This window comes from Taeniopygia guttata, chromosome 1 (assembly GCF_048771995.1).
Source record: "Taeniopygia guttata chromosome 1, bTaeGut7.mat, whole genome shotgun sequence".
NCBI classification, from domain to species: domain Eukaryota; kingdom Metazoa; phylum Chordata; class Aves; order Passeriformes; family Estrildidae; genus Taeniopygia; species Taeniopygia guttata.
The window spans coordinates 51,673,520-51,699,146 of record NC_133024.1 but is presented as its reverse complement, the minus strand read 5'-3'; the positions used below and the strand labels follow the sequence as shown (position 1 = coordinate 51,699,146).

General features: G+C 37.5%; 1 protein-coding gene across 11 annotated transcripts in view; it reads right to left on the bottom strand.

Annotated features, from left to right (window-relative positions):
• PCDH9 (protocadherin 9) overlaps positions 1-25,627 on the bottom strand; it is a 670,991-nt gene that overhangs the window by 562,596 nt on the left and 82,768 nt on the right. For 3 of the 11 annotated variants that reach the window (XR_012058678.1, XR_012058679.1, XR_012058685.1), the window contains one exon: positions 1-25,627. This exon is cut by the window's left edge and continues 55,704 nt beyond it; it is cut by the window's right edge. The exons of the other annotated variants lie outside the window; for them this stretch is intronic. The gene's annotated coding sequence lies outside the window, so the exon portion shown is untranslated. 11 annotated transcript variants of the gene reach the window in all.

The following is a 25,627-nucleotide window of genomic DNA, read 5'->3' as shown; positions in this document are numbered from 1 at the left end:
TTACAGCTTAAAAGAGGAGATAAAGATGATCACAATCTTTTAATGTGTAAAAGGTAGATCTAAAGAGGAATGTCTTACCTTTGATAAAGAACAAGCGAAATTCAGTTGTGCCAAGATGCTGAAAAGATTTCTAACAGTTAGAAAGATTACTGCAACACTAAAGCAGATTGTTAAGAAAGCCTTGGAATTCCCACAGTTGTGTGTCTTCAAGGAAAAAAACATCTATCAGGAACGACCTAGGTATCTTAATCCTGCTTTGGAAGGAACTAGATCCTCAACCATATTATTTCCCCCCCCCTTTTTTTTTTTTTTTTTTTTAATTATTTTTTAGTTCAAACAGACCAGAAGAGAACTTTAAAAGAAAAATCCCTGTACTCTTTTACACACAGTCTACCAGAAATACTAGCTGTACTTTTAAGAACTACTACAAATAATTTCTGCAAAGTCAAGCTCTTACCTCTGTAATGCCAGAGGTAGCTATCTATATCTGAAATTATAGAACTCTAGAATTCTTTGCTACTTTCTCAACCATTACTTGATCAGACCATTTGTTTTTAGATTGGACAATAAATCAGGTTCAGACAGATTCAAATTTCATTGAAAAATTGCAAGAGTGATTTGAATATGGTATTTTAAAGCTCATGCATACACTTTGAATACAAAACTCAAAAATGAGTATAGGAAATTCAGCTATGAAAGTAGAAATGTCTGCAAAAACTGATGTTATAAAAATACTTGCACACAGAATGATGTGATAATGAGCCATACATCGGAAAAAAATTATAGCAGACAACATGAATAGAAAACATACTTAAACTCAAAAGGACACCTGTGCCAGTGTTACAAATGATTTATTACATGAATTGCAGGTCAGAGCAGACAATACTTGCCTACAAGAATAAAACAAGAAAGGGTGTCTTTCTACTCAAAATTGGACTATTACAAGCATTTCTAAATCAGTGTCTCATCTAGTGCAGTACAATTAACTCAAATTAGCATACTATAAACAGCACTATTAAGAAATTTAAAGGCTTTGACTAAATGAAGAAAAATTCAGCTACAGTCATCACACAAATCTTAATTAAGGCTGCTTTCTCTGACATACAAAAAGAAAATGAAAACACAACTCTTGGACAAGCTGCTGCTATTCTCAGGCGAGTCAATCACAAAACCTGCCATAGCTTTGCTGGCATCTCTAGGTCAACAGTTATGTCAATGAGGTCAACTACAAAATAACCTTTTGTGTGTGTGCAAACTATCCTTTCTGGCTTCATGTTCTCATTGTTAGTCCAGTATTACAATAACTGAATAACTAATGGATATATATTTATGCAGGCATACAAATGTGTGGTATGGCACACCATTTCAGAACACTAACTGCAAGCAATGAAATTTATGTTCTTTTTTACTTTTTCAATTGAGTTTGGTATTTTTATTATCGGTTATCAACACATTCTTAATTTTTAATTTAAGTGCATAGTATCTATTTTAAGACTATTTCAACCATTTTACAAGCAGACAACAGTATTTTGTTGATATACTCCATAATTTTTCTTACAATGTCCTCCTTGATAAGAAAGGCTTGAAAAATGTCAATTTCTTTCCTGTAATTTTCTAACTTCTTATTTTACATATTTGAAACATTCAGAGGGGAGTACCATGCAAACCTTACATTAAAGAAAAACTGTTGCAAGGAAAGAGATACTATATAATAGCATAGCCATATCTAAAACACAGCTTGACTATTCATTATCCCAAAATTAGATATTCAGAAAAATATTTAACTATAAATCTGATGAATGTGGCATGGAGACTTGTGACGTAGGTAGGAACATAGACTGGATTCCAGAGTTCTCTCTGTCCCCAGATATTCCTATCCAATACACTGAGCCATAATGAGGAAGCATTGTGCCATCAGGAATGGAAAAATGCAGGGGCATTTCCTGAATGGGGCAAAATATTTCATTTTTAACCCAAGTAAAAGAAAGTTTCATGAGATGTTAAGGATTTCTTTCACTCAGGATTGAAGAATTTGCAGTAGCAGAGGATTTAATGGCATCCCTAATTCTCAGAGTTGCATCAAAGCAATGACTATAGACCATGAGGATTGCACGCTGCAAATTAATTCTGTGTGACCAGTTGCAAACTCTTTCACTGGGCCTTTTGTTAAGAGCTTTTGCTTAATGATGGTAAAAGTTGAAACTTCCCTGGAAAGCTTTTATTCCTGAGAACAAAACAACTGAAGAAATAATGTGACTGTATAGTTATGTTATCCTATGCAGATGAACTGGTCTTTTAATGTCTAGATCAGAGAAAGTGTGATGATGATATGTTCTAAATCACTTCATTTTTAATATTCTACCACAAAATAGTGAATAGCTCTTACTGTGTCCTAGACTAAAATCATACAAGAAAATTCAGAGCAATCACTTTCCCTTATTTCTATATATCTACAATTTCCTTTTATTTATCATTATAAATTACCATGCTATAAGACTGACAGAAAGATCATATTCAACAGGTAGCAAATCCTATCAAAGAAAACACCTGATATTTAAGATACACTGATACTCAGCTCTGCTATATAGCCAAGCCTATGAAATTCAACATATTTTGTTCTGCTCTGATCAACATCAATACAATGTTAAACTGAGTTCCTCCTAGTCAAACACCTGATAAATTGATCGGTTACAAGAAGCAATTGACTATAAAGCAAGCCTCTGAACACATTTTCATTGCATTTGTCACCGCAAAAAATGAATAAATCTTTCAAATCACTACTTTGATGCCTTCCCAAAAACACTTAGCATGAAACCTGAACTGCAGTATTCTGAGCCATAGGTTGTCTCTTTGACAAAACCCAAGCATGTTAATTGTCGTGATTTGTCTTTCATCCTCAGTAATTACTTTTGCTCCATATGGTCACAAGTTAAGTGCCTTCTATTTGCATGCAAAAAAGCAGCAATTTTGTGTGAGCTTGGCAACATCATGACAATTTGAAAAGATTTTCCTTTGTCACCATTACAGGTAAAAAGAGTGGAACAGACAGTATTAAAAAAAAATGTTTCTCAGCTTTTTAAAGGATTCTTGGGAATCTCACTTCTCTGTGCCCTGCTTTGAGTAACAGGTGGAGACCATTCAGAGAGTTAGTCTGTGCAAGACTAATTCAGTATCTTGCCTGTGGAGCTGGTAGGTGTAGTATCCCATGAACTCTCCCACCTCAGTCAAGTCCTCAGCCCTGGCAACCACAGTAAATACTAACCATAGAGTCAGTCCTCCTGGGGGGGAAACTGACTCCCATTTGGACTTATGTGCCATGCCCTGGTTTCTCCTTTCCCTGTCCCTTGACTGGATTGGTATCTCTGGTAGCCACCTCCCTTCCCCTGGAGACCAAACCCCCTCTGCCCAGCCCTTAGCTTCGCTCCCACCCCTTCCCCTTCTTAACCTGTCTCCTCCATGTGACTGGGCTCTTTTTTACCTTGCTGGGTTGCCTCCAGACACAGGTGATACACTTTGCTGGAGTAAAACCCTGCAAAAAGAGACTTTCTCGCCTCTATCACTGAGCCAGCTGCAGTGAACATTGAGTGAGGGTCTGACTGTGCTGCCTGAAGGTTAACTCAACTTGCTTTTCTACAGGAGAGGCTTGGTGGGGACAAATTATAGGCAGCAGCAACCACTACTCTAATGCCCGCATTTTTAGGTAGGTGCAAAGGCAAGACCAAAAAGAGTAGGGATATTAAGCCATTTGATAGTAAAACAGTGCCCCCTATTCCTCCAGTTTCATCCTATGCTTATGGCACTTTAAGCTTGTCTTCCTGCAAAGACCAATTTATCTGTTTCTTGCTTTACTCAATGTTACAAAAAATGGAGTTAAAATAGTGAGAACAAGAAAATTTGGGTAAAAATCATAGTGTATACAATAACCAATGCAAAGCCATTTTATGCTTGCTGTAGTGTTTTATAAACAAGGGACAGAAACTGCCACTTTTGGACCTGTCAGTGGAAAAGGGAAAGAAAAGCATGCTACAACTCTCACAACACCATTTTCTGAACAGTTAAAACTCTGGTCACCATCATTTCAGCTAATTCCTAGAGCAAATACATTTCACCCAAATCATTTACTGCCAGTCTGGAATACAGACAGGCTGTCCCAAAGGTTAATTTAATTTTCCCAAATTTAACTCACTTTCTAAAATGCACACAAATTTCAACAAGGATTTCTGGAAACAAATCACTAAAGCATCAAAGAGCTTTGTAATCATGCCCAGCACTTAGGTAGAAAGAACATTCACAACATGTCAATGGCTTGCTATTAAAATAGAGTTAAACGAATAAACTTGGAACACTGTTCATACCAGCTTTTCTTTAAAATAAAAACAAAGATATCAGAGGGATTTTTTAAAATTTTGAATTCAAAAAGTGTTTATATCTAAATACTTCAGATAGACGCGCTAAAGAATGCAGATAGAAATTTAAAATAACTAACATGTCTTGATAAGAAAAATACGTGTCTTGATAAGCAAAAAGTGGTTTAATGCAGTGAAATATTGAAGAATAAATTTAATCTTTACTTTCTTTGTAATATATCAATATAAGGAATAAAAATAATGTGCTAAAGTTATGTACTTCAGCAATTATGCCATAATTAAACAACACCCATTTCATACTCACTCTGTATCTCAGTTTACAGATCACCATATTAGCAGCTATTATACTAACTCTCCCTTGAGTTAACTTGAGCACATTTTTCATCCTGCAATACAGATACAGCCTCTCACTATTATCTTCTATTAGCAGCTTTGCTCTCTCCCATCCAAATGTGTAGCTCTCTCAAACACACTCATACACTAAAGGAACTTCTTAAGCTTTGGAAATAATGAAAGGATCAGACTGCTAGTCTAGTGTTTTGAGACCGTCAGAGCAAATTCCTTGACTGAAAAGGCAAGCAGAAGATACTCTGAGCACTGCAATAGAGAATTAAAAAGAGAGGAAAAAATCTACTATTTTTTAGTCTACATCTTATAAAACTACATTATTCAATTACAACTATCAGAAAAAGAGACATTACCCAAAATGAGACAACTGCCAGCGCTTGCCAGGACTCTTGAAAATCATCATAGGCTTCTCCTAAACAAAGGGTAAAACTGGAGCTGCCATATTCTGAACTCAGTGCTAATGGTTTTCATCTTTTCTACTGTAGGGCTAAAATGAATATTTTATGGAGAATCAGTGCAGGAAAGTCTTTGGGGAAAGTAGTCTAAGATTCTTAGAAATCAATGTTTCCTTATGCATATTTATTCTTCCTCACAATGCTCCCAAAAATAGCAGAGTCTTCTGTTTTAAATCAAACCTTCACTTCTTCCCTTAAATAAAAGGCCAAAGCAAGAACAGATTGTGAAGCCATTATATTCATGAAGAGAAAAAGAGAGGTTAATTCAAAATTCTATGGTCTGTTGAACCCAATATCCACACGTTCCCCAAAGCAACAACAAACGCACCACGGAAACTCAATCAAGGCATCAAACCCACTCCAGCAAATGTGTTGTGCCAACCCATTATTAATGTTGCCTCTCAGGGAAATTCCATATCAGCATGAATTTGCTGAAAATATTTTTCACAAATTCGCATTATACTATTTCCTTGACATTAAATGCCAAAGATGGCAAATTAGGGGAGGCCTGGGAGACAGAAGACACTCAAGGATGTGTCCTGCTCACAGAACCAAGCTGATGAACAAATTGCACAAGTACACTCAGAAAGGGTTTAATTCACTGACATTAGCTTTTAGTGAATTTGACAGGTTGTAGATAAGAAAGTTGTCCTTGTGAAGAGAGCGTCTATGGACTCATTCTCCTGTATGCCTCCCCATGCCAATCACAGGAACAGGAGTGAAATATCAGTGAACCAACACAGCTGAATCAAGCCATTCAGAAAAAGCGTATGGAGCTTAATTGTGTTCCCTCACATCTTTTCCTACTGCCAAATAAAAACACCATTGTTCTTGCTGAAGAATTCCCCTTCATGTCTAAAGGATCACAGCCAGCTTAGTTGTGAGAGTCACACTGCATGCCTAAGTGGAAGTGAGGGGATCTCACATCTTCAAATTCATCCTCTCACCCTCTTTATATGGCAATACAATTTGAATGCAGTAAGCACTGCTGAACGCACTGAGAAAGTTCATTCAGCAGGTGTTTATACAAAAAAAAAAAAAAAAAAACCTGTCATGTTACGATTTTTATGCAAGCTACATGCATGCTATCTAAAAATGCATGCTAACTGCAGCTTCGCTATTTGAGAGCACCAATCTTAGGTGATAATGCAAACATCCACTTTCATAGATGAACAGCTGCAGTAGGTGGGAGAAAGAAGAAGAAAGAAAATACATTCCATAATGTGACCTAATTAAAACTGTACATAATAAAGGAAATTGATAGCAGAGATGTATAGATATTAAACACATTTTTTAAAAAGTCAAAACCATCTTGGGATGTGAGTATTCACTAGCAGGCTCTATGAGATGAGAGAGTGTGTAAGAAATTTCACAAGAATTTTCTGTAATACCATCGTTTCTGAATCAGTCTGAAATTCCATATAATATTTTTTAGAAAATATGTCACTTGATAAAACATCAACAATGATAAATCACGTATGAAACTTTCATAAGTCATAAGCTATTACTGATAAATCACTTAAAGACAGTTTAATCTGTCTGATAAACATTATTTAGTTATCAAACTCAAGTTTTATATAGGTTGTTACTTTTTTCATTTTAAGACAACTTATTAAAATTAAGCAAGGAATTTAAAACCATTTTCACTGAGGAGAAGGGAAAAAGGGACTTTGCTGAAATACTAAAAAGCATGTGGAAGTATGAAAAACACAATAAGGATAATTCATTTAGTAGAAGAACAAATAGAATTGTGCATTCATTTCTTTAAATGTCTGCACTGAAAAATCAGCTCTTGGCATGTGTCACGCAGCTGGGACAAAACAAGTCTGTAATTTCATTTGGTGCTCCAGTTGGATTTGATTTCCTAACACCTCCTGCAATAACGACAAACTGTTGTTTTTGCAGAAGTCTGGGCAACTAACCCTACAGAAAGCCTCTAAAAACACACTGGTTGGGAATGGGGGAAACTGTGAAATGCACAAGCCAACAGTTTTATTTGGTAATAAATTCTATCTTTTGGCATAATTGCCATATGGCATATTATTTTTTATGTTTAGCAGTTTTTCATTAGAAATCAGTGTTTTTCTTCTGTTTCAAAAAAATCCCTTTCTTAGGGCAAACATCTTTTCTTACTCTCCTTTAAAGCCCAAAAGCCTGTCAAAGGTAACCACATATTCAGAATATCCTATTAGGCTGCTCTATATTTTTTTCCAAGTCCTGAAGAAGAAAGCAATATTCAGATGAAGATAGACCGGAATCAGAACTGTAAATTAAATCAAGCATATTTAAATATGAGATTTATAGCACATTTGCTTCTTCAATCTACAGCTCATTTATTCCAAATACCTCTTCCTAATGAGTAATTTTCTGGATGTCACCACAATTTTTGAGAGTCAGCATTCAAGTGTAGTACAAGCAACACATTTATATCAGTTTATTTGGTCAGAAAAGAGCAATATAACCTGGCATATTAATGCCTGGTTAATTTGTGTGTATTCTGGGACAAAAACATTCCAACTGTAATATAGGGATGTCAAGCTGCACATGAAGTACCCTTTTTGATCACATAAATGAGATTCTTAAAATAATGAATGAATATGGATCTAAAGTCATTCTATCAAGGAGGGTAGTAGGGTCCTAGCTGCTAAATATAAGCGTTGGATTCAGACTGTGAGAAGCATGGACCAAGATCCAGGTTAATTTGTATGCATCAGGCAGCCTGAGTCCACAAAGAGAAAAATCCTGTCCCTCAGTTCTTACTCCCTCTTTCCACCCAAGATACTTAACAGTCTTTATCAAATTATTTCAATGTGGTCCAAAAAGGCAGAACAAAGACAGGATAATAAGACAGTGTTGAGGTTCCAACCCTCCCCCTCTGCAGACCGAAACCAGAAAAAGTATCTTAGGCTTAATACTGTTCATTTTGTTACTAGTTTCCTCATGGTGTATTATGACTGTACCATTTATGTAGGCTCCTAGGTTTTCCCCACACTGGAGAGACAGGATAATTAAAAGTCTTTTAATTAGAAAACTATCCTGTTAGTGCTAAGAAGGATAAAATCTTACAGACTGATAAATTGAAGAAAAGTATCATATTCACTACAATGTGTAGCATATTAACAGTAAAAAAGCTCTATCTTTAAAAGAAAGCACAAAAATAAGTAAAATAGTAACTATCCTAATTTCTCACTTCAGTGGTAGTTTTGGTATATGCTAAACTTGCAGTAAGAATGAGTTATGAAAAATAACTGTCATAAAGGCCATTTTTAAAACATGAATAATTCAACCAAGTCCCTATTTTTTTCCTCAAAAAAATATTACATTCTCTACTTTGTACAATTAATGCAGTTGAAATAGTCAGACTTTTAAAGCAACCATTTATTCTATACAATAACATTTCACTGGAAATTTTATTGTGTTTGTTTTCATGGATCTCAATAGACAATACATCCTGTGCAAGGAAAAAAAATCTAATTCCTTTTACCGACCATGCACAGGCAAAAGAGAGATGGAACTGGCATGTTGCATGTTGTGAATGAAAATTGAGAATATATGTAATAAGCATCTCTAAACCTTAATGAGTTATTGAGCTGTGTATCTCCTAGTGTGCCAGTGATTCTTCTAATTTATTTTCTAGTTTCAACATAATTTTTCTGTAGGAAAAGAAAGCTCAAATTAAATGAAAGAGAAAATATACAATGAAGCAAAATTAATAAAATTCAAATACAATTGAAATTAAAAATGTACTTGCCCCAGGGTGAATGCATGGTAAGAATCAAACCAGGAGTGACTATGGCACTGAAGCTGCAGTTAGAATCATCCCTGGGACTTCACAGTTTCTCTCCAGAGGCAGGAATTATAGCTGCTGCTTAAAATACTCAGCATTTTTAAACATCAAAGGCAAATAATTTTATTTCCCCTCAAGATTAAATGAAGGAAGTCAAACAAAATACATATCTTGTTCTTGCAGGTTTTTTTTTTTTCCAGCAACAACCATTTTAGCAAAACCATACTAGCTCAGAATTTGATGGAAAACATCTAAATAACAAATAGAAGCCACAACAAAGGATGTATACATGGGATGGAAATACATGCACTATCACACAGTTTAGAAAAAAAAAAATCTGCACGTTTGCAAACAAAAGCTGTGGACTCAATATTGCATAGAAACGAAAGGCAGGGTTAGTGAAATAACAATGAGGTTCCCTCTTCCACAACAGGCAGGTAGAGACTGAAATGGTTAATGGCTTAAAAATTGATAAGACGGTTGGAGGACTTCTGCCCACTGTAGCAAACTGTGCAAAGATGCAGCTGCTCACTTGCAACCACAAAAGCCCACCCCTCCCCAAATATGCCTACTAACTGGAATTCAGACTGCGATAGGAATTTAGAGATAAGTTAAATGTGGTGCTATTGTCCAATTATCCCGGGTCTAAGGAGAAGTTAATAAGGCTTGGAAGAAGAATATATCCACAAGTGGGAGAGATGGGAATGTTGTTGGCTCAAACAATCAGGGACCAGCTGCTGCTGATGTGCGAAGTAGCCTCCTAGGTGCAGAGGGCAAGCACAGCCATACCTCAGGTTAGTGTTGAACCAGATAAGAAGAGAGGCAAATCCTTTAAGGCAAAGCATTGTTTCTTTGTCCTTACTCAAGTGACTCAGCTGTGATAACTCTCCTTTGGGGAAGTACCTGGACATTCACACATAACCTGAAGATTAGGTGTCCAACCGTGCTGACAGACCAAGATAGGCCACAACTGACTCAACTCTGCTCATTTAACATTGCAGCTGCAACTTTTTAGAAGGTGTCAAAAACTCCTGAAATGTCCCATGATCCAGTATTACATCACCCAGTGTAGTACTCCTGGCCCAAGGGGAGGTTCTGGGACATTTTCCCCTAGACTATGTGTAATATAAATCCAACAGACTTTGTATTTTGAGGACTTTCCTCCCACAGTCTACAACCACCACTTTGACCACTAGACATCAATCTTGCAACAATGAAGTCTAGCCACGAGATCCACAGGTGGTGATATCTAATCTAATCTTGTCCTTTATTCTTTTCTTTCTTTTCCTTACAAATTTTCTTAAGTGTTACTTTCATGCTTTTTCATTGCTATGTTACTATAGGCAAAAATAACCAAAACCATCTCAACCAAATTGTTCTAAAATAAACTCTATAGACATATATTTATGAACACCAATCATTCAGTGTTTTTTCATTCTACCCCGATCCAAAGGGATCTATTAACAAGAACTCGGGTTACCCTCTTCTTTAGGGATGGGTCATAACATAGGCTTACCATGTAACTTCTGCTATATTGCTAAGAGCAGGTAAAGTCTTTCCTGGGCCTTACAGTCCTCCTACTGCAAGTCACCTCTACCCATAAGTAAAGAATTAGTATGTCGACAGGTTCATGTCCTCCAGATCTACAATGATAACAATATCACAAACCAGTTCTGCTTAATCAACTTTGACGCTCAGAAAGTTTTCTTAACACCTAACCGAAAAAAACCCATTTTTTTCTATTTAAAATTAGTATTTTTTGCTTATCTAAGTTGGCTTAATCACACTCTCAAATGACCTTAGACATAGCACAGCTGAGCTGCATCAATGGATCATATCTGATCACATTGAAATTAACACCACCTAAGAGTACTCACAAATTCTGCTGTTGAAGCTCGTTGTTCAGTGACTGCAAAGCTTCTCTAACTCAGTCGTACACATGATGCAGGCACAAAATCAATTTCCTTGCCTTCTCAGGATTGAGTACCTCCTCTAGTCCATCCAAATCCATGAAAAAGGTTTGCTAGATCAGTTTCCATAGTAAGCACTCTTGGATCACGTCTAACAAATCTGGCTCCACACACAAAGTTGAAGCAGTTGCTGCTGCTTCATCTAACAGGCTAGGATGCAGATTCTGAACTGGGCTGAACTCATCTTTCTTGATGGAAAAGAAAATCGTTTTCCACTCAAAAAGGGATATATTCATGCATAAGTTATATACTTAGAGTGAAGTAAAGTGGGATAAAAACTAATAAAAACTTAACCTAATACTAAAATTTCACTTCTCTGTCATTGCTGCATTTAAAAGAGGGAGGCAATAAGAAGTATTTGCAAAAGTAGGCTAATGATCCAGACGCATCACCTCAGATGATAGCCTCCAGTCAAAGAACACTCACATATAAACAGGTAGATTCAATACACCAAAAATGTAAAAAACAAAACAAAACAATCATTATATTAACTCACTTCCAATGTGATTTGGATGAATTTGTTGTCATTGTCCCAGAAATGCATACCACATTGCCATTGCTTGTGCAGTCCTGTAGCTACAGCACTACCCTGCAAGCCTCAGTTGAGCTGTGCTGGCAAAGTACTGGGAAAGACAGCCTAACTATACAGGTCTGGAATGATCTCCCAGCAAGAAGGGCTTTAACACTAGCAGCACACAGAGAGCTGTAAAGAGAAAAAAAACTACTGGGTACAGACACAGATGCTTTCTAACATCTTTATTCATCCTGAAAAAAGCTAAAGCTCCCAATGAAATGGCACAATTCTGAAGAGTTAGGTAAAAAATTCTGGCTGATAAGTGAAAATGCAAATTTATGTTTCCACTCAGAAGTTATTATAAAAATCTAGTCCAACCCTTCGTTTCTTCTCTAATTAGCATTCACTACATACTTGACCATGCTAGCTAAATGTGGTCCTTTCCACTTCAGCCTAACTTAACTTATTTACACCTACATCACGAGTACCTGGCAATTTCAACTTTTTGAAGTACGATAATTTGCTACTACAAAAAACTTTTCTTAGCAATGAAGTTACACACCTTCAAAGGACTCCAAAGTGATCCTACCTTATGTACCTTAAATCTCTTCAGTAACTGTATAAAAATACAGACACTCAGGTCAGGAGATAAATTTCAATAGGCAATATATATTAAAGCACAAATTAGACTATGACTTTAGAATATTGCTCCTTGACACTCTCAGAAAGATACCTAAAAAGACTTTCCACAGCCATTTATTGTGATAATACACAGATCTCAGCAGTTAGACAAAGGCCGCAGTGTGACTTCTCCAGTCATGTCAGCTTTCTGTTTTTTCCTCATAGCTGTCCCATTTTCTACTGGGAAATATTTTTTTTTTCTTATTTCTCTGCTACATTTCAAGACAAGTGAATGAATAATTAAGTTCACAGCACATGGAGATTCAGTGTGTTTTAGAAAGAACACTTCTTGAGCTCCTTAGCACTGCAGTGGCCATAATACTGCTGCTGAAAGAATTGTTTCATTATATTACACATATTATACCGCACAAATAAACACATGTACACATATATAAGCATTCTTTGCACTGATGCAATGTGTTATATAAAAATAAACAAATAAAAATCAAAAGAAATTATTTGCAAGGAAAACACAGTAATGTTATTTTCTAAAACTTTTGAAGAGGTATCAGTGCATTAAGAAACCCATGTAGTTACACATGGAAATTAAATCATCATAAAAAATACCTAATAGCAAGGGCATCTGGATATTTATGAATGCATGTTATCTGCTTTTCTTTAAAAAAGTCGTGATTCCAAGCTATCTGATGACCTAACATTCATATGTATCTGTAACATTTTCATAGCTCAGTTCTCCTTTTCTGGTGTGGTTAATCTCGGTACCATTAAGACACATAATAAAATATAACATCTGCTTGCAATGTGTATTAGAAGGTGGAACTTCCTATCAAAGCAATAATTTTTGGACACATTTGAACAAAATCAGGTTTTGCCAAAGTTCTCAAAGCTTCTGCAAATATTAATTAAGATTCACAAATTTTGGGTGATAAATATTAAAGAATATAGTGACAAGGGAAATGGAAATAAATTTAATCTCTGCCTTCATTCCAGCTTCCTTCCATGTTGACTCGCACACCATCTACCATTCCCAGATGCCTATCTTGGTGTCCTACGTGTATGTGGCAAGGCTTTGATTCTGGAGGGCAGCAGGGCGGTGTCTGTGAGGGGCAGTCCTGGCAGACAGCTCCAGCCAACCCACTGCAGGGCATGGCTGAGCCCCACAGTCAAGGAGTGGCATCCCAGGGGAAACACGTTTCAGAAAGGGCACAGTCAGTAAGAAGTGAATGGGGAAAAAAGTGTGAGAAACACCCCTACAGACACTAAGGTGAAGAGAATGAGCTCCAGGTGCTGAATCATAGACATTCCTGCAGCTTGTGGAGGACCCCATGACAGAGCAAGTTTATCCTGAAGGACTCTAGCCCATGGAAGTCCCCAAACTGCAGCAGAGGATAATCTGAAGAGGAAGGAGCAGCAGAAAAGACCTGTTGTGTACTGACCCGTGCCCCCATTCCCCATCCTCCTCCATCTCTTGGGGAAGGGGAAATTGGTGAGGGGAAATTGATTGTTATAGTTTTTCTTAATTTTTCAACATGCAAATCTATGTTAATATAAATAAATAATATAAATAATTTATTCATTTAAATTAATAAATAATATTTTTCCTGGTCAAGCCTGTTTCTCTAGTGATAGTAACTGATAACTTAGCTCCCTGTTTTCACCTTAACCCATTACATTTTTCATCTTATTTTCTGTCTGCCATGCTAAGGAAGAGGAGTGGAAGAGCTGCTGGGTAGGCATCTGGCCAAGATCAACCCACTACACTTCACACACTGAAGATTTTCACACGCTCAAGTTCCCACTTCTGAAGACACGGGGAGGAGTCTCAGTTTCAACAGAGCTCATTGTCATACCCTGAGAGGAGATTTAGTTCCATGAGGATCAATAAACTAAATGATCTTTTGTCTCCTTTTTCTGAGGGCATGTTCTTACAGAATCTCTCAGCACTTTTAGAAGATCGAGGTCTATACAAGTACCTCTTAAAAAATAAAACCTGGCTGCAGAAAGAACAATTAGTCCCAATTACCCAGTAGTTCAAGGACTGATGTAATGTAAAAAAATAAAGTTCAATAGTTTTTCAAGAGTATTCCAACTCCTATTGCTAAGCAAAGTGCCATAGCACCAGGCTATGAGCTATCATGGAGTAATTTTAATTTGTGCTATTGAAACCATACATGATGATCCATGACTCTGCCTCATCTCTTCTGTTACCTTGCTTAAATAGCTCTCTCCTCATGGCAGTAAATTATGGGTTCGACCCCAGACAAAGAACTCTCCCTTTGCACTACATGGATAGCTCTCGATCTAGCCAAGGTTCAGCCTTGGACACAACACAAGAGTTTGGCACAGCAGTGCTCCGGATACAGCTGCTGCTTCCTTCTCCACATCTCAGCATGACTGCCTCCTCCACAACTTACATTAGAAAAATAAGCACTGTTGCAAATTTAATTATGTCTTTGCCATTCACTGACAACAGATTATGCTTGTTAAAGAGTTTTTTGTTTGCTATTGTTTTACATCCAGTTTCCAGCACTAGCTGTTTTTATATACTTCTTTCCTTCAGTCAAGCAAAACCAGCTATAGTGGCAGCTTGAAAAAAAATGCTTCTTATTCATTTTCCTCCAATGCCTGGGAACCAGATTTATGAAACACTATGAAACAGATATGAACTATTTTATATAAAATAATTTTCCCCTCCACCACTGGCCCTGCATTTTCTGTTAGCACTGGAAGGGGAGTAAGTCTGTTTATGTGAGCCAGGGCACTCCTGAAAACAAGATTATAAACCTCAAGTGGCTACAGCAGGGAAATATTTATTTTGTTGAAAATAAATGGAGAAACTCTTGGATTATAACTGGAATCATATGTTATAAATCAGTTTATTGAATAACACAGCCTTGGAATAATCACTGTCCTGGGACATAGCTTTCTACTTCCACAAAGCCAGATACAGTCTGTGTTGGTAATAATAAACATTAAAAACCAGAATTGCTTTTCCTTTCTTCTTGCTGGCCCTTTCTAAATGACTTTGGGCCTAACCCTTAGGAATTACACAAGCCAGACAAACTAAAAGCTAAACCAATCAGAATTTCCTTTACGCCCTTTCCTAAAATGGTGCCTTCTCTGCTATCATTAACATATTATCTCCCATTAGTGCAGCTTATGCTTTTCGTGCTGTGAGTACCTAAACTCCGCACAGTAATGCTAAGGTACTACATCTGCATGATAGGACTGTCCTGTGCTTGTTAATAGTGTAAAGAAAAAGCAAGCACCAAATCTCATTTTCTGAGAAAGGTGAGACAGTTTTGGGAATTAAAAAATGAAAATTTTAAATAAATAAATAAATAAGGACATCCCTGACTGTCAAAACAGGTGCAGTTAGATACCATGATTTTTCACCATGCCAGACAAGTCAATCAAAGATAACACAATGCAAGAATATCTGACTGACACTTCATGCTGTATTCATAAGCAACCTGCCTCATTCTAAGTCAATGAAGAGACAGGACTTACAAGCCCGCACTGGAAAGTTATTGAAATGTGACTGACATCTCAAAGGAAAAGTGTCAACAGGATAGCATGACCCTATGCTGAAACACTGCAAGGTTAATCAAAGTTATGGCAGTTGGGAGCCAGAAAGGCTCCACCTTAGATTGAATTCCTGTAGTCAAAGCAGTGATGGGGCCGCTGTCTCATTTTCACTTCCTCTCCTGCTGACATTTTCACACCAAGTTTGTAGCATTTGTCCACTTTTCTTTTGATTTTATTTTAGACAGACACTGGTGGATGTTGCCTGAAAGAAGGCTTTATACATCTGAGTAATGATTGGTTTGCCCTTTCTCCTCTGGGACTCAATCTGCTGTTAACTTATGATCTAAGATAGTAAATACACCATTGGGAGATTAAAATACAGCACTACAAATTGCAGAGTTACTGCTCAAAAGGGAGTAGATAAAGTCTGAATTAAAGTATCAGCAGAATTCATCTAAGCTTCCATGGAGCAATAACGGGAGTAGGTAAATGCTCAGACTGTTTCTTAAAATTCTCACCTCCCTACATGTGGAGAGTTTCCCACAATACGACATCAGGAAATGTATTGCACGGATCTATCTTCTCTTACCACCTCACCCCACCTACCACCTAATTTTGTAGGTTTACGAACACAACTTACATTTTCACATTATTTTGCTTAAATATGTCAGTAGCTATCATTTTCATTCACTACTATCATGGTTAAAATGTAGACCAGAACTATCCACTTAGCACACTCTGCAAAGTAACAAAACTAGGAATAAAAATGAAGGAAGACAGGATACCACCAATACAATAGTTGTGTTCATATGCTCAAGATTACAAAATCCAATCCTTAAGCAATTTAAGCAAGTATGGCTTTTATAAAAAAGAAAAAAATAACAAAACCAAAACCAACAAAACCTAATTTATTTTATTCCTGGATGGAATCTTTTTGCTTCCTTCAGTTTACTTCATATGTTTCTTGTTTTCTTATTCTGTCAGCCCACAGCAATATCTCACAGATACAAATAGCACCTTCTTGACACTGCATATCATTAGATAAAAATGCTAGTGGCCCTGTTCTGTTGGTTTCATTCCCTGCTCTTTCTCCTCTTCTAGAAGGCAAACGGTCTAGAAAGTAAATATGCTTCTTCCTTAGAGCCTAAGGACCTACAAATCTTTTTCCTCCTGCAGACTCTGTCTGATTTCTAAATCACTGCCTGCACTGAATGTCACACAACATTTCCATTATGGAATAAGTCCTGCAGTCAATTATTTAATTATGGAAGATTTACAAAATAGCATCCCTTTATCCAGTAAAAAAAAAAAAAAAATCAGAGAAATATGATAACAAAATATTTATTCTTTTATTATTAATATTTTTAAACCAATGATGGAAAAACTTCTGATGAGGGAAAGATCACCTTGGGAATATATTATATCAAGCATGGCCAGCAAGGACTTTTCTTTTTGGAAGAATAATGGCTTAATGTTTAATTAATCCTATCCATTTCTGCATTTATGGGAAGGCGGAGAAGAAGAGTCTGCTTTATAATGTGGAAAATTAAATATTAAAAACTTTGTGCCTACTTGACTTTACATTTTCTTGTTATGAATGGGTATTTTCACTTTATTTCACTTTCTTCAAACTGCAGGAGACAGAAGCAATTACTGCAGGTCTGCTGAACAAAGGTATTCTCAATGTACCTGTAATATTGCCTTGCCAATCCCAAAACAAAACAAAAAAATTAAAACCATTTAGAATATTAATGGAACCTTTAAACCTCACATTCAAAGTGACGTGGGTTACTCAAGATTAGAGAAGACCAGAGAGAACTTCAGAAAAGCTGAATAAAGTTATGAATTTAAGAAACTCAACAAATAAAATTCAGTGTAGTCAAGTGGCAGCATACACTGGATGAAATAATGTGAATTTCCTCCTGTGTACAAATGGGTTCTAAATTAAGTGCACCTATTCAGAGAAAAAGATGTAGAAAGTATTTTGGACAGTTCAATAAAACCATTTGTTCCATGTACAACAGTAGTCAAAAAGCCCAGCAATGTTATTAAGGCCTGAAGAATTTGGAGTATTAAAAGACAGAACAATAATGAAAATAAAGTCTTTAAATACACTGACCTTAAATAGTCTATGTTCTTGCCTTGTCTCAAAAAGAATTAAGAAAAAAGTCCATCCAGTGGAAAGCAGAAAAATAATGAAGATTATTAAGTATGTGACAGGTCCTGAGCTGGGAGAAACAACAGAGTAGGGGTATGAAAGGCTTTTCTCAACCACTCTCCTAGCAGCCATTTCTTCTACCTTTCCACATTTGAGTGGTACCTCTGAGAAGTGACCTGGTACCCACCTGCTACAAGAGCCCTGAATCACTCCAGTTGCTCTGGCACAGACCCCACCCTGAGCCTCAGAACCAGTGTGGTTCCCAGCCCTCACTCATGGCTGTCTCATCCATGCTGAGCCTCTAGCCCAGGCAAATCTTTGCGCTCAAGGAAGATGTGAGATGTTGGGGGTATCCACCTTCACCCCTTATCTGTGACACTGCAGCAGGGCAGGCTCAAGCCCAGATTTTCAAATGTGAACATATTCTCATGTACTATGAGAAACAGTAGTACATACTAAAATAATGAAGTGTTTATTGCGAGCTTTAGATACTGCATAGTGAAAAATTCTAAAAGGAAACTTCTTCCACACTTCTCCCAAAACACCATATGGTTCCTTTTCTCCTTTGTGCCATCTTCCCTCCGCTTCCTCATTCACGTCCTTGTCATTTTCTCCTTTATCCACTTTTGACTCAGTTATCCTTCCTTTTCCATTCTCTTTGTTGACTCCTTACTTTTTCTGCTTCTTGTCTTCACAAAGGTCCTAGAGGTTAAATAGAACCTAGACTGGTACACATTTAAGCCTCCCTTTTACATCATCTTTGCCTGCCACTGCTGAGTGATCTTTCTCTGGAGAGAAGAAGCCCAGGGAGCTGCCAGCAATTGGCTGCATGCTGTGTTACACCCTATACTCTTAAATTTTACTTGTTCAATCCACATTCAGACCCCAGACTACCTACAGTATTAAAATTCGCTTTCTTGTCCCAATTTCTAGTAGCAACTTCCTCACCACCTGGTTTTGGAGTGGGAAGGCTTTGGTGTATGCTCTTCTCGCTCTGTACAGAAAAAAAAATACTGTAACTGATTGTAGGTTTGTCATTGATTTAGTGAAAATTTACATGGAAAACCTTGATCATGGCATGCATATACTCTGGTTTACATTAAAATTATTCAGGAATGTCACACAGTCTTACTAGGAAAATATTAGTTGTTCCATTTAGCTTTTTGTTTCTCAGTTTCATTTCATCTACTGTCCATGTCACTGCTGCATTCTGACCTCCTCCCTGTTTTACTCAAATAATGCTGCAGTGTAAATGAGCTTCCCTCTCCCTATAACCATTTTTAAGCTCTGGACTTCCCATGCTCTCAGATGTGGTCACATACTCCTCCAGAATTTTTGGTAATGAGTCTTTGTCCTTATTAATTACTGCCAGTCCTCGACCTTCTTCCATGCTGGGATTTTTTCCATCTGTTTCAGAATTACAGAAGGGAAAAGATCACTGGGAGTCATCTGGTCCAATCTCCCTGCTCAAGCAGGGTCATCCTAGAGCACATGAGGCAGGATTGCATCCAGGCAGTTCTTCTAGTCTCCAGCGACAGAGATTTCCAAACCTCTCTGGACAATCTGTTACAGTGCATGATCACACATGCAGTGAAGTTCTTCCTCAAATTCAAGTGTTTTTTCCTGTGCATCAGTTTCTCCCCTTTGCCTCTTGTCCTATGGGTTGGTACCACTGAGAAGAGCTTGGCTCCATCCTCTTGACACCCTCCATTCAGATACTGATAGACAGTGATAAGGTCCTGTCTCAGTTGTCTCTTTTCAAGACTGAACAGGCCCAGCTCTCAGTTTTTTTCATGGTAAAGAAGCAGGAACAAGAACCAAAGTCTGCTACACGACTGTCTTTACCATATAGCCCATTAATTTCTAGCCACTTATAGCACTTGGTGTTGCTAGTGTTACATTATGCATCTATTAAGAACTGTGATGCCTGTGCATAAAGGACATAATCCTCTGTAAATACACAGCACTAATAATGGTCTATCCAAAATAGGCAATTTTCATTGAGACAACTTTTATTTTATATTATTGCCTGTAAATGGGACCTAACACAGACAGCCCTGACAGGAAGCCTGGAGGCCTGAATTTCTAATTGTAAATTTACTACTGGTTTGTTCAGTGAAGCTAGGAGAGCTACATCCTTCTTTTCCAATCTGTAAAATGAGATTCATCAAGATTACCTCCTCTAAAAAGCTTTTCAATCTATGCAAGCAAATGTCAAACTAAGAACTAGGTTTTTTGGTGTTTTTTTTAAACTGAGAGGTTTTTAAACAAGCCATTCTAATAGAGTCATCTCCAAGGTTATACTTGAACACTGAATACTTCTATTTAATAAGTATGTATAGCCAGTATCTTTTGTAAATATACCAGCTTTTGTGTGTTCCAGATTTTCTAAAGCTAAGAAGGCATTTGTTTGGTTGTGGCCCAAGACAGTGTTTGCACAAAAATCCCCTAACTTTTCCCCAAAAAGGGGACATCATTGTAGAGACACTAACTTAATATGAAATATAAAAAATTCAGTTGTCTGGCAAGGAATGCATAATTACAGAAATCTTGAAAAAAAATAAAGGTTTCAGGTCTAAATCAGATAATGCAGCCAATAAACTGAAGATCAAAAAGAGGAAAGAAGTTGGCCTCCTTTCTGATGGAAGTCCATTGGGGTGCCAATAGACTGTGACTGCTTTTCTTACTAACTGTATTAATTAGGACCCTCAGGAAATTCAAAAGCAAGAAAGAGGGTGAGAAGGAATGTTCGCCAGAATTGCTGTGGCATGTGCCAAAACCCTCACTTTTAAGATGCACACAAACCAGTGACATTTTATCTATTCCAGCATAACTGAGCTCAGTGGGAAAATTCCACTGAGTTCAGTTCACGTATCAATTTACACTTAAGGGTAAAGTGGTTAAGTGTCTTGTCTAATTGAATTGTTTTTATGGCCGGTTCTGGTTTGTCTGAACAGCATGGCATTCAGTACATTAAGGATGCCATACATGAGTAGCTCAAAGAAGTTAATTTGGTTGGAAGTTATTAAAAAGAAGAAAAATAAATACATCTTTTTTTTTTTTTTCCTTAATGCTTATTTTCACATTTTCCAGAAGCATATTATGGTCTTCAAGACATTGCATCTAAGAGGCATAAATAACAGCACCTTGCATGCTAACTATGTGGACTGGGGGGGGGGGGGGGGGGTTTGTTATTTGTGGTTTTATTCTGGAGTTTTGTTTTTTTGGGCTTTTTTTTTTTTTCTCTTTTTGGAAAAAATGTCTAAAGTGTCTAAAAAAATTTTAAAAAAGAAAAGGGGAAAAATCCAGGGTAGATGCTATGCCATTCTTGATTTCCATCTGCCTGATGCTAATAGCAAAATGATTACAGAATTCATTTTCACAGCAATTCATGGAGGTAGTTTTGAAAAAAACAAAAAACCAAAAAAACAAACATTTCTCTTCTGAAAAATTCCATCTGTTGTGACAAGAGCCAAAGGCATCAAACCTTTGAAGTACTACATTTATTTATATTGAAATTGCACTTGCTTTTAGGATAAAGAGTACCCAAAACTCTTCAACAGGTTCTTGGAATACAAGCCCTATGGGGAATGACTGAGGAAGCTGAGGTTGTTTAGCTGGTAGAAAAGGAGACTCAGAGATGACCTTATCACTCTCTACAACTTCCTGAAAGGTGGTTCTAGTCAGGTGGGAGCTGGTCTCTTTCTCCAAGCAGCAACTGACAGAATAAGGGGACATAGTCTCAAGGCTGGACCAAGGGAAATATAGGTTGGATATTAGGAAAAAGTATTTCACAGAAAGAGTGATAAAATTCTGGAATGGTCTGCCAGGTGGTGGAGTCACCATCTCTGGATGTGTTTAAAAAAATATTGGATGTGACACTCAGTGAGTGCCATGGTTTAGTTGAGGTGTTAGGGCATGGGTTGGACTCGATGATCTTTAAAGTCTCTTCCAACCTTGTGATTCTGTGAATTCTGTGAATTATTTATTAAATCAAGTCTGTATTTGAACTAACATTAGAGTAAATATTTTTAACAGAGAAATCTCAGAACCAGTTCAGTAAAACAGAAATAAAACAGGATTGTAAAGAATGTCCCAATTGCTGTATCCCAAATAATACATTTGAAAGCAATTCCTTCTCCCTAGGCTTGGTTTCAGACCAAATGACTTGATCCAGGTTTCAGCACACTTTGCACAGTACCCTCTGCATCCCTCAGAAGTTTTTTATTTCTGCATCATATCTGCTCCATGAACTTTTCAGTATGTCAGTCTCTTCAGGCTTAGCTACTGCATGTTCTCTATCCTCTGCTCTGGTATCTTCCCTATACAAGCAAATAAATCTACCTCATTTTTACCCAGTCACTTCCTTTACAGAGGAAGAAAAAAATGAAAATAAATTACATTCATCACACACATACATTTTGGAAACACTGCTGTTCTCTGTTTTCTCACAAAACATCAATGCAAGCAAGAGAGCTTCATGACAATAATTGGGAGAACCACAGTGGAACATACATCACTGTCTGCAACTGGTACTATTCTGTGTCCTCTGTGCAAGGATCTGAAGGGGTGGCATTCCAGTGGACAAATGTTGTTTCAAAGTAATACTAATTTATTCTGCTGCCTTGCACAATCTGCACTGAGAGCTAGAGGACACAGATTGAATGATACTACAGATCTCTCCAGCACAGACTCTTCTCCTACAAATGCAGAATTAAGTATTCATGAAGAGATTTCAAAGTTCTAAAATGACTGCAGAGCTTTCAAAATGCGACACTGTGAACTAAGGCACTGTCAAGTAACAAGTAATAACTGGAAAGGAAAAATTTATCTCTTGAATATAATAGACACTCTAAAATTATTTTTCCTTATCTCTACTTTCACAAAATAACTGAACTAAATTTCTAAAAAGGTTCAAGACTAAACAACAAAACCAAAAAAAAAAACCCAACAAAAAAACCAAAAATCAACCCTCAAAAAGCAAAGTAAAAGGAAACATAGGGATTAATGATTGGCACTAAACAGTTCTCTCCTCTTCCAGTTAATTTTTTAAACTAAGCATACAAGCAAATGGCTGCTACTTACACTTTGCTGATCAATGCAGTATTGTTTTGTAAAGTAAAAAGCTTTTAAAACTTAGCTTGATCCTTCAGAACAAACATTTTCTGGAGAATAAAAATTTTGAGACCAATATTTTAATACATACATTTTTTTTAAATACTGTTAATGACTGCAACCCCCCCCAAAAAAAAAAAAAAAAAAAATACCATGTTTTACTCCATCCACACACACTGAGTTCCACCAAAGGTTTCCTTAAACAGAGAAATATGGAAACAATACACTGTACTCTAGAACAGCTGGGCTCTTCCAATAAAGTAAACCTGAAGAACCAGACTGAACTCACACTTAGCTACATTCATTGGGGTAGCACTAATATGCATTCTTTTACAGGAGCAGAACAGATGGAAACTCAATGTTGCAGTACCTAGAAAGTCACAAACCATCTTTGCTTAAGTTCTTCTATGCCTGGAATACTAAAGTGCAAGAGATAGACGGCCTCAACCAAGCAGAGGGCAAGTCAGTGCAGCTATTTTGTAGTCTCCACTACAGAAGATCATGTTGGAATATAAAGCTGATTTGCTGGACACTTAAGGAATACTCTCTGCAGTGAGAAGTCATCAAATGCATCCTCTTCTGGTTTGTGACTGCACCCTGTTGTATGGACCCTGCTCACCTCGAGAGGTGCAAACCCACACGCGCAGGCTATACGCTGACTTCACATTCACTGTGCCTTGTTTCTTCTCCCTTTGCATGTGAAATCAAGACAAACTGTGCCCACTAAAAACACTCTCACTCAAAATCCTTCTCCCATAAGCTTAGATTTGACATTCCTGAATAATGGAATGGAGGTTAGTGCTTAACTGAATCAAATTACAGGACACTGCTTCTTATTTGAGGGATTGCTCAGAGACAAAAAGTATGACTTCAGTTTTTCTTATTATGTGGAGAGGGAAGGAGGAGGGAAACACTTATTTGTTTCTTTGGCTGGAAGGGTATGCTATTACACATAAGGCAGCAAATGCATTGACATATTTATTTCCCAAGAGAAGCGACAAATCAGTATATACCAGGAGAAACTTTGTCACTTGTCCTAGAACAATCCCCTCTGTTGCTCTGGGTGACTGCATATGCTCTGTGAATGATTTTATTTTTTTCATACAGCTTTTAAGATGTTTGCCATTAGGCTACCAACATCACAGAAAAAACACCCCACACGCAGAGTCAACACGCTGAGATTTACTTGGGAACTCGAGAAGATTCTTATTTGCTTGCTCAGCTTGGGGAAACAGTGAAGCTGACTTATTTTGTTCTTCCTGGCATCTTCAGGTCCTCTTTTTCATTCACAGTAATATAATACATAAAATGGTTTACAACCACATTTATAAATAAATCTTAGAAAACAAATCAGTCTTAATGCATTGGTTTAAACACTTTTTTATATATACCTTCTTAAATATCTTGTTACTGTGGCATATGAGACTAACACACTGGTTATGGATGTACCACTTTGCTACTTTAAGCTGAAAAAAAAAATCCCTTCAAAATTAGGCATTCAAAGTTATTCTACAAAGCCAAAGCTTCAAAATTGTTAACACAGGAAACTATTATCTTTAAGTATTTATTTAGGTAATTACACTTATTTTTCATTGTAAATTTGCATTAAATCATATTTCTTTACTTTGCAACCTAGAAGCATTCTTTTGTTGCTTGGGTTTTTTGTGGGTTTTTTTTTTTTTTTTCAGGATTTTTTTAAAGCACATAATATCATAACTACATACAACAGTGTAAGTACTGCATTCAGGGCAACAGGCTCTGCCCTGAGAACATGTCCTTCCCACTCTAAGGCAATAAAGAAAATGTGCCATGTCAGTCTCTTAACTGTTACTGTTTTCACCTTGTGTTTCTTGTGTTGCTAAAGTGCTGAATCACGAGGGTGCCACAGAGCTATGCGAAAACAGCTCCACTCAGTTAACAGAATCAAACTTTGATGAAAGCCAAAAACAGTGGCCAAAACTGACACACACCACAGGTGACCATGATGTTTAACAGGTTATGAGTTCCCTGTGCCTGCTGGGCATATTGTTGCTACCCGGACAAAGGCCCAAAGCACACACTCGGAGACTGACATGGAGCCCCAGGGGAGCCAGAAGACCAGGTTGCTCCACCTAAAGGGCCATAGGATCACTGAGGGACATCCAGTAGACAGAAAATCACTCACCTGGGGATAGTGTGAGGGCACACATCCCAGCAAGTCTCCGTGGGCAGTGTCCCAGTCCCCAGGGCAAGGCTTCACCTCACAAACCTGCTGTGGGTGAGGTAACTGTTCAGCTGGGGCTCATGGCCATACATGATCAAAGCCCTGGGCTGGGACCCCTCCTTGGCCGAGGAGTCCCACCCTTCTCACTGCCCCCACCTAGACCATGGTGCACCCATCTGTTGTGCTTTAATCCCATCAGGAAGATCAGACACACACAGCCGCTGGGTCACACCCTCTCAGTGGGATGGAGAATATTATTAAGGGTAAAAGTGAGGAAATGCATGGCTTGAGATAAAGACAGCTTAGCAGGTAAAGCAAAACAAGAAATTTGTTTACTATTTCCCATGGGTAGGCAGAGACAGCAGAGCACTATCATATGGAGTGGTGACTTAGGAAGACAAAGACCATCACTCTGAACATCCCTTCCTTCCATATTCTTCCCCCGGCTCTATATGCTGAGCAGGATGCCATATGGTATGCAGTGTTCCTTTGGTCTGTTGGGGTCAGCTGTCCCAGTTGTCTCCCCTCCCAACTTGTGCA